This window comes from Lotus japonicus, chromosome 5 (assembly GCF_012489685.1).
Source record: "Lotus japonicus ecotype B-129 chromosome 5, LjGifu_v1.2".
NCBI lineage: Eukaryota > Viridiplantae > Streptophyta > Magnoliopsida > Fabales > Fabaceae > Lotus > Lotus japonicus.
The window spans coordinates 47105792-47116057 of NC_080045.1; the positions used below are offsets into that span (position 1 = coordinate 47105792).

A 10266-nucleotide genomic window follows, 5' to 3' on the forward strand; every position below is an offset into this window, starting at 1 on the left:
TACAAAAAAGACCCATTGCATATTTAAAGTGAACTATTGCTCTCCTATTTTGAGCAACCCTAATTGTAGGATACAAAAATTAATATGCATAGGATTTTGATAGAGGAAGGTTGGAGGGAATCTGCTAACAAAGATCTAGGCTGGAATGAGGGATATATTTTATAAGTTAATAATAATATTATTATTATTTTATTAAATCATAAATAAAAATATTTTTCTATACACCAAAAAAACATATAGAAAATAGATATATTAATTTTTAACTAACTATTATAACTGGAGAAGTAATATTTTATTTACTTTTAATCTAATGAAAGAAGATCCTAGCTAGGAATTGAAAAATGGCAGGTTCTTGACCTTTCGCAGTTAACAAACATTTACATAGTCCTATTATTTTCAAAGATTAGTTAACATGTCAATATCTCCGACAAAACATATATTCATCTATATATGACTATAAATTTAGAAGCTTTGAAGAGGATGAAGCAAAGTGATCTACGAAATAAGGATGGATCCAAATGTACATAAACTCTATGCGATAGAAATATTGTGCTCAAAGCCTCAAATTTGGCAGCAATTGATGATAAAAACAAATGGTTGCAAATAATAAACTCAGTAACTCACCCAATCCAAATTTGGCCGTGACAAGTGGCTTTTAATTATGTATGGAACACAATACCACATATAAATATCGTCTCATTTCTCTATTGCTAGTTGATGTAATTTTTTACACCGACAGAAGGTCCAAAAGAATCTGCTTTTTGAGCTCTAGGGCTTATGTGTCTCGTGCAAGTTAGAGAACAAAAAAGAGCTTTCCTAGTTACAACAAGTAACCAAATCTTAGCCTCTTATGGGTTTATCACGTGTGGGCGAGGCATATCTAGGAAGGGGCTGACAGGAGCTACAACCCCTACAAGATTTTTTTTTTCACGACTATAGGTATTTTTATGTTGTTTTGTTTGTAGTCATATTCTGGCCCCTGCAAAGTTTTGTTGTTGTTGTAGAATTTTAGTCTCATCCCTCAACTATCACAAATTGATACTTTAAACGTCATGGTGAAACTACGTAAAGTTCTCATTTTAAATTAATAACAAAGTTTGATAAACTTATTTGGTGAAATTGCTAAGGTTCTTGAAAATATAAATGAGAATGCATCAATTCTTCTCAACGAAGAGATACGAGAGCAACTTCTCAAAAATTGTTGAGTTTTGAATTTGCTTTTATGTTAAATGTGATGAAAGAAATATTGGGAATCAATGATACCCTTTGTCATCTCTTACAACTATGAAAGAAATTTGTCATTCAAGTTAAGACATTATCATTCAGATGCTTTCCGATATCTTAATTTAGAAAAAATGTAAACTTTATAGCGATTTATTTTTGTCTTTCAGCTAGATTGATATGTCTTGGAACTTCATATTTCAATAGTATCTATATAGTGATCTTTTTCTGCAACGAAAGTTTTTATGACTCGAGTTCACAACAAGATTGAAGATGGTCTTCTAAAAAAATGTATTTTTTTTATTACAAGAGGAATGCTCTCATAAATGTATTAGTTGTATACTTGTATATATTAAGCGGAAAATAGCTGAAAAATCATAGTTGATGCAATAATAAATAAATTTAGTATTATTAAAGAACGAAGAGTTGTATTCAAATAAATTTTTGTATTAGCTGATGCAATATCGAGTGACAAGTTTTAGTCTTTCATTTTAGCCCCCGCATCGAATTTTTTTTGGATACGCCACTAGCCGAGGGCGCGACTCTAAATTTGGGAAAATATTATGTCACGCTCCAAATCCATTTACATTATTAGTAAATATGAAGTGAAATAGAAAAATGAGTGATAAGATATGTGATGTGATAAGAAAACTAAAAAGATAGGAAGAGAAAGTAAGTGAAAATGAAATGAGGAAAAAGAAAATGTAATGTTAAAGTAACACACTCATAAACTTGATAATTTTAACATGGGCATTCTACCATATACCTATACAACAAATAGGTAGTGTGCATACTGCACATATGCACACTAACTAATTGAATTTTTAGGTTACAAGATAGAAGATTAAAGACAAATTAAGCTACATCATCTTTCTTCCTCTTGTAACAAAAAAAAAGCTACAACATTTTTAAACAGAGCTTCAATAATAGCTGATGGCGGTAGATGCCAAACACGCCTTGGCGAGCCTTCCAACTATGCACGCTTCGCCAAGCAATCGACGACGCTATTCCTTTCTTTTAGCACATGCATATTCTATCCGCACACTCCAACTCCATGAAAGCATATCTCGAATGCGCACAATAATATCCCCTGCCCAAAAGTTGACCACATCCATCGGAGATTGAAACACCCGCACAGCTTCCATGCAATCTGAATAACATGTTAACTTGCGGAACCCCAACACCCAAGCTTATACTAACTTATTGAATTCAATGATGGAAAATAATTAATTTTAGCAAGTTAATTATTTTCACAATAAAATTATTTTATTGATATGATAATATAAATGTTTTATGCTAATTTTGCTAAATATACTTTTTTTTGGTACATCGGAAAATTAGGCAGACAAGAAAAAAAAACTACAAAGCTAACAAATCTCTAGCCATAATCGGTTGAAGCTCTTGAGGAGGGCTCTCAAGACAATTAATTAATAATTCAATATATATCCCTTAAAAAAATAAAAAACTAATTCAATATATAAGCCAAGATAAACTAAATACCACAAATGATCAGCACAATATTTGGGTTCAAGTTATTTTTGTGGACGCATGAAGCCTCTCATTCATACCCAAACCAATGTGTTAACTCTGCTTTCCTTTAATTTCAAAAAAAAAAAAAATTGCTTTCTTTTTGGGTAAAGTTTGTGCTTACCAGGTCCACTGATTAAACTTGTGGACAACTTAAACGAGACCTGATAGTATCCAGTATCCACCATGGACTAACATGCCAACATGGTGTTATCCACCATGGGCCATGGCCCTCGCAATACTTCTTCCGACAGTACTAAACAAATTATTGTGTGGCCCAAAAACAGTTATTGTAACGAAATGGTAGTTAACATAGACGTGTCAAACCCTATAAATAATGGGCCAACTTTGATCCACTCGAACTCAAGAGCTACTTAAACCAAACAACTTGACCCAACAAGTTCCTTGACAATTGACTCGAACTCAAGAGCTACTTAAACCAAACAACTTGATCCAACAAGTCTTTCACAAAAGAGAAAGATCCAACAAGTTATATCCAAGTGGCCCTCATAAGTCACTGACTATTATAAAGAAGATGTTGCCTAATACGGATCCGTAAAAAATGGTCCAAGTCCAAAGCTACACCAGCTCATTTTTTAAAAAAGTTTTTGAATTATTGTAATTTATTAATAATAAGTCATTATGTTTTTATCCAAAAAAAGTCTTCTCTCACCCACAACTTCCCTCTCTCCCTCAACTCATCATATCAACCATAATCACCGTGCAACCATTTCAGCCATAGTCACCACCGCCCACCAACTGTAGAGGCGATGCAAAACCACTGCGTAGCCAGCTATCAGAATCCAAATTGTAACCCCTACAACCCAACCACATTCCCTTTCTCCACCGACCCCAAATCAAGTCCCCAAAGCCGATTTTCATGAAAGAAAGAAAAATAGAAAGACGAAGAGATAGAGTTGATGTGAGAGGTGAGAAAAAGCCAATCCATGCCATTAGTACAGCAACAACAACCAAATATGAAGGCTTTTCTCAACGTCATTTCTTGCATGTTTGAGCTCTGAGGATGCAACTTAGGGTGGTGTGCAACCATTGAGGATCTTTGAGAATTGGTAAATGGTCTTCAAATGGAACTCGGTCAACGATTGCAGGTCTAGTGCTTAATGGTGCAATCACTACATTAACGACTGCAAATTTGGTGCAAAAGGAGGAATATTGCGTCGGCGGCTGGCGATCCAGTGCACGAATTTATGGTGCGAAAGGTTTATGGTTCCACGAAATGGGGTTTGGGTTGGTTCGAAGTTGGGTGTTGGTGGGGCTTTGGTTTGTGGTGGTTCGAGATTGTACATACGGGTTGTTTTTTCTTTCTAGGTATTTTTTATCGGCCAAAATTTTACCTCCAAGGGTTTGATCTCTGGACCTTCCTCTCCCCAACCCATATATCCCCAAACTCTTACCACTTGAGCTATTCTTCAGTAACGTACCGATGATGGTCGACATAAATATTTCAATGACGGAGGTTAAGGGCGTGGAGGATGGTGGCGAGAGCGCCATTAGGAGGAGCAGAAGGTACATATGAGGAGGAAAAAAGACGAGGGTATTTTGGTAAGACCGAAAATCCATTGGGCTTAGAGGAGAAACATTGTTGGTAGTTCACATGCTAGTCTTCAGGTCATCAATCACTATCTTTTCCCTCAATATTTTATCCTAGAGTAATGATCTCACATCTCATTTTCACATTTTTTTTTTCTATATCTCTTTGCATATTCTGTAACATTACATATAATATCACTCATTTATTTCCTTACTCATGAAATGTTGAACTGAAAAACATAGGTGAACAAAACATTATTATTTATCTTATGAAGTCAAAGTCTAAAGCACGTGAACATCACTTTCCACCCCCTTTTGTCTTATACTTGCTTGACATCTACATCAATTAGAGGTTTTGAAAAATTATTATGAAGAGATAATTTGAAAGCATATGAAGTTATGATTTATGAACGTCTCCCTTTCCCATTATTTCTGCGTAGAAAACAAACCGGAAACACATTTCTTTCCCATGATATTTCATTTGATTCTTATAGTTTAAATTATCTCGCTACTTATTAGAATTTGTAAGGGTAATTCAATCGAAAAATTAATTTAAAAGTTGAATGTTGGTCTACTATTTATATTTATAGACTAATTTTTTTATAGGCATTTATAAAGACTACCTATGTATCATATTTATTTTTAATGACTTCTAACACACTTTCTCACGCTTAGGTGCATGAAATTTGTAAGACTAGACATCTGCAAGGTGCTCTAAATATAGGAGGTCTCCAACAACAAATAATTTAGAATAAACTCTAATAATTCTACTTTATTGAAATTTGGGAGACCCTACTCAACTCAAAAACTAGTTCAAGAATTAAGGGTTGCTACTCACTTTTATAAATACTAATACATATGTCATATCTCTAACATCATCAGACACCCTTTTGATGAATGTTAATTCACTACTAAAAAAAGCAAATTAGCGAGGGACAAAATCCATCGCTAAATAAGGAAAATTCCGTCACTAAATTTTTAGCGACGGAACCCTGTCCGTCGTGCAAAGTGGCGTCGCTAAATAATTAACGAGGGATTTTTAAATCCGTCGCTATATAGGAGTCCGTCGCAACGCTGTTTGCGACGGAAGCGACGGAAACTCCGTCGCTTCCACTTGACATTTTTATTTACATTCCCTCGCTAATAAAGTTATAGGAATTCTTCAGTCACATGCTTCTCACAATCCAATCTATTATCCATCCATTTCCTATTTTCAGGCACATTCATGTTTCTAACACACAATAAGCAACCAATAAGTAGCAGTTCAGTAAATGAATCCCCAATTTAAAAGCATATTCAGGCTTAAATTAAAGCATTCATCAATATATAAGTAAATTGACAAAACAAGGAAAGGGTACTAAATCTAAAACATAACAAGGATTTCAAGCTAAAATAAACTTTGAAGGCTTGAATCCTCATACTTAACTCATGCAAGCAAGGTTTTAAAGCAACATATGGTAGCAGTTCAGTAAAGATTGTTGCTGAAAATGATTTTACCCACAAGCACATGTGTCAAACCCTTCAGTAGCTTCAAACTTAGACTGATAGGGATGTACCTCTTGATTCAAGCAGCTTCACATCCACAGAAGGGAAACACAAAGCAGATTGCTCCCTCTATCCTGAGATGTCGAGGCTTATAGAGGAGATGAAACTGCAAGTTCCAACCCAAACCTGTACATATGGCAGCAAATCAACATCAAATTCAATGAATCACGAAAGAAACATATTTGGGGATTTGAGATCCCAAGGCACAGTAAGAGGCTTCAGATTATGGTGATAATTGATCCCTTTTCCCAATCATACACCATTCAGTAAATAATTCACTAATTTGATAAAACAACAATTTACTTAATAAACTTCCATGGCTAAGCTAGCATCTTCATACACATGCAACCAAAACAATCATACACCATCCAGTAAATAACTCACTACTGTGATAAAACAATAATTCACTTTATAATTCATTAAATAAATGGAAACAATAGAAAGCTAAAGCAAAATAGCAAAATAGCAAACTCGTGAAAACTACACATGCTAGTAGTGTTAATTATCTATTTATTGAAGAAATAAAATCAGAAGAGAAATCATTAGTAGTAATTAATGCTATATCTCTAGTCATTCATTCATGTACTTCGATAGATATACCATATGTCATAGGACTTTAACACATAACAATTAATGAATGGCTGAACACTTGGTGTCAAAATTCAATCAGAAACCATAAAAGTAATGTTTGAGGGATTTAACACAACTACACTAAGTCAGTTGCTGCACTTTTGGTACCTGTCAAGCATTTCCACCATGCTTATTAAAGGAAGATAAAGGAAGAACCATCAAATTAATGATGATATCATATATGGTATATTGATAACCATATCATACAAAAAAAATAATATCAGCATCCAATAAGCCACATGTCTTGCTATACATCTGGTTTAAAATAAGGCGTCAAATTTAATGGGTTTCAGTAGTTAGATCAATTTTAATGGGTTTAAATCATCAATTTTTTCCTTTTAAAAAAATTATGAAAACTGGGGCAATGAAAGGGAAGTTAAACAACCTGTAATATGAAGAGTATGAGTAAATGCATAAATATAAAGAAATACTTCAGGGGGAAGGGGGATTTACTTACTAGTTGGTGTCAAACCACTTGGTCATTTCCATAGCTGGTACAGATGCATTTCCTCTTGCCCCAAGCATGGCTGTTGTGTCCAATACTTGATCATAGTATGAGAAGGTGTGCTTGGAATATACTGGATTCCAGCCTCAGCCATCTGCTTCCAAATGGCTAACCTAAGGTCTGCAGAAACCTTCTTCAGCTCCTCAGCACTACTCTTGCCATCCCAAAAGGATTCTAAGGCAAACTTAAGCTCTCTCTTGGGTCCCATGCGGGGATAACCAACAATGTGGGAAGCCATCGCTCTGTTATTGCAAACATACAATTTTGATACTTTAAGGCCAACTCAATATTAAGTTATAAAATGGTACTTATACAATTAAACATTTTTCAAATGATGGCATAAACAAAGAAAATACAGTGTTGATAGTTCACATAAATCTATGGGCTCAATACAGCCAAATAAATAAGTACAATATTACTTAATAAATTGGTGCAGAACAAATCATAAACACAATTAGCATACCCACAGAGTTAAGGAAAGATTGATGAAAAGAACATTGAAATTGAAATCAAAACCTAACCCCAAATATCAGAAAGCTCACTTATGCATATAAATTGAACGCATCTCCAGATCACAGATAGATATCCAAATGTTCGCTATATATAAATAAATAAGACCTACTATTACAGTGATCAAATCAATGTAGTAGGAGAAGAATGAAATCTTATAGTTATTAAAATTCAACTGCTAGTATCTAAGGCAGATACATAACAAACTATAGATTCTTTAAAATCTACTCCTATGATTTTTTAAATAGCAGTAGAAATGTCTCACTACTCTCACAAAAGTTAGTAAATCATTCTAAAGGAGCCAAATCCAAATGTATATCTGTCATAAGCAATTATCCCAAAAACTAAAGTTATTTGGCACAAGAATGATTTTATATTATATTTCTAAAAATATCAATGGATATCAAGCACATAAGAATTCGTACTCATCTCTTATCAGGTACCTAACGCAACCTACAATCATGACACAGTCTCTTAAATTTATCAATCACTCCTACTACCTAGTATTCAAAATTGTACTAAAATTTAAATTCAATTCCAACTACAACATATTCAGAGCAATAAAGCAGCTATCAAACAATTTTTTTTCCAGAAAGTGACATGTGACATAAAGAAAAACTGCTACCAGAATTATCAATAACCCAAATTAAAACACAAAGTGAACTAACATAAATTTAGGCTAGCTGGTTATAATATCATAGTTAAGGTTATATACAGTCCAAAATGATAGTCAGTGTTAAGAAAAATCATCAACTTCAACACACCACAAATTACAACATTCACTAATAAAGCTTGCCAGAACACCAAAAGGAGGAACATTATATTAAGCTAGAAAGTGGTACATGTGAACATCAAATTCAACCTGTAAAGAGCATCAAAATCAAATTTTGAAGTCCACCCAACAGAAAAATCATAAAGGGCAAGCTCAGAACACGAAAACCCATTTCCAGGCATAGATTGAATCTCAGAAAAATCAATTTTTTTCTTGCAGAAACATAAATGGCAGAGCAAAAAATTGACAGAAAAAAAAGTTGAAAAATGAAGAGACAAAAGATGAAGAGAACAAACCGAGTAGAAGAAGCACGCAGAGAGAAGCAAAGAAAGGAGCGTGAGTTATGCGAGAAAGAGAGAGTGGAGAGTGAGAATGTGAACGACGTGAGACACTGAAAGGAGACTCTGCTCATTTATATTCGCAGCCTCTCTTTCTGCTCATAATATGAAGAGCATGAGTAAATGCATAAATATAAAGACAAGGACTAATGGCATGTTCTCTTTGTACCACTACCAATGATTTCAACCGCTCGATTAGGGTTTCCGTTCTGTATGATTCAAATTCGCCGGGTAGGGTTTCTGGTTTGGATTCAGCGATGCAAGCACAGTTCGAGTCGGACTCCGAAAGAGAAGAGATTCCAGCACATCGGAGGTCCAAGGAGGAGACAAGCGAAGGGTGAGATTTGAGAGAGTGAGAACGCGTTGCGGCCATGAGAGTGTGAGAGGAATTTCTGAGGAATGCAATAAAAGTCTATCATCCTTGTCCAAGGAATGCAATAAAAGTCTATCATCCTTGTCCTCTTCCTGTGTTAATATGCAAAGTCACTCCTACTGTCTGTAGTTCCAACCTCTATTCTCACAAAAGTTAAATAGTTCAGATTTAAGTAATAAATTCGAGGAACTCTACCTTGAATTTCGGGGAACCACCGAGTTGGACGCGAAGTCGCCCTTTCCCATTATTTTGTCAATGTGAACGTACGTTATCCAATTCACACTGTATATATTGACATTATGAGAAGTATGTGACCTTCAATTTTATATTATATAAGTGAATTTAATATTAGTTCTTCGGTGAAAACAATTAGTAATTATAAAGATGACCGTTACTCAACATCATTTTATCGTTAAAAAATTAAAACTAAATTCGGTTACAAAATCATAGACTAATTTGACCATTAATGATATATAATAATATTATTTACATTTACATGAGAAAAAAAAAAGGAAAGTTTGAAGAACTTGTTGCCTTAATAAATCTGGACCAATGTGAACAATGAAGTCCATACCTGAAAGTAAAATAATATATACTTTGTTTACATACCATGTCCACTTCCACCTTCATGAAATATGAAGAAATGAGCGAGAAATATGTGATAGGATAGGTGATGTAACAGGAAATACAAAAAGAGATAAGAAGAAAAAAGAGTGAAAATGAGATGAAAGAGAAAGTGAAGTGTGAATGAATCATAACTCAAAATTAAAAGAACCATCCTTATGCATACGAAGGAAAAAAAAGGGCTAGCGTTAAAAAAAATTAAAGAAAAGAAGGAAAACTGCATAACTACTATTATTATGCTCACTATTACGACTTGTTTTGTCTTTTGTCATTTTCCCTTTTACAGAGGGCTGTTCAAAAATTCATTACCGACGACAGAAACTCGATTCATTCGACAAAACCGTTACCTGAGGAAATTGAACCGAACAACTCATAGTCACTAATCAGTCGGTGGCGGGCCTAATGTTTTGATGCTTGTCACCCGAAAAAACCACATATTTTGGTCCGAAGTCGACTGATGGACATCTCTTCCATGAAACCCATCTAATGAGTCACAACTTCATGTACTACTAATTTTTTTGTCTGACTTATCTCCTCCCTCAAACTATTATCTTTTCTTTAACGATCATAAATCTGAATAAGTTCTTGAAGGTTAGTGAGATTTTGTTTAAGAGGTTCTTCATTCAAATAAATGACATTTATCTAAGTAGAGTTTCAGTTCATATCACGG

At 34.3% G+C, this 10266-nt stretch overlaps 1 long non-coding RNA gene across 1 annotated transcript; it reads right to left on the reverse strand.

The window, feature by feature from the left end:
- Window positions 1-1953: 1953 nt before the first annotated feature.
- Window positions 1954-9114, reverse strand: LOC130720999 (uncharacterized). Its single transcript, XR_009013315.1, has 3 exons — window positions 8558-9114; window positions 6932-7221; window positions 1954-5970 (listed from the first exon to the last, which is right to left on the reverse strand). It is a non-coding gene; the product is annotated as an uncharacterized LOC130720999 (long non-coding RNA).
- Between the last annotated feature and the right edge of the window lie 1152 nt (window positions 9115-10266).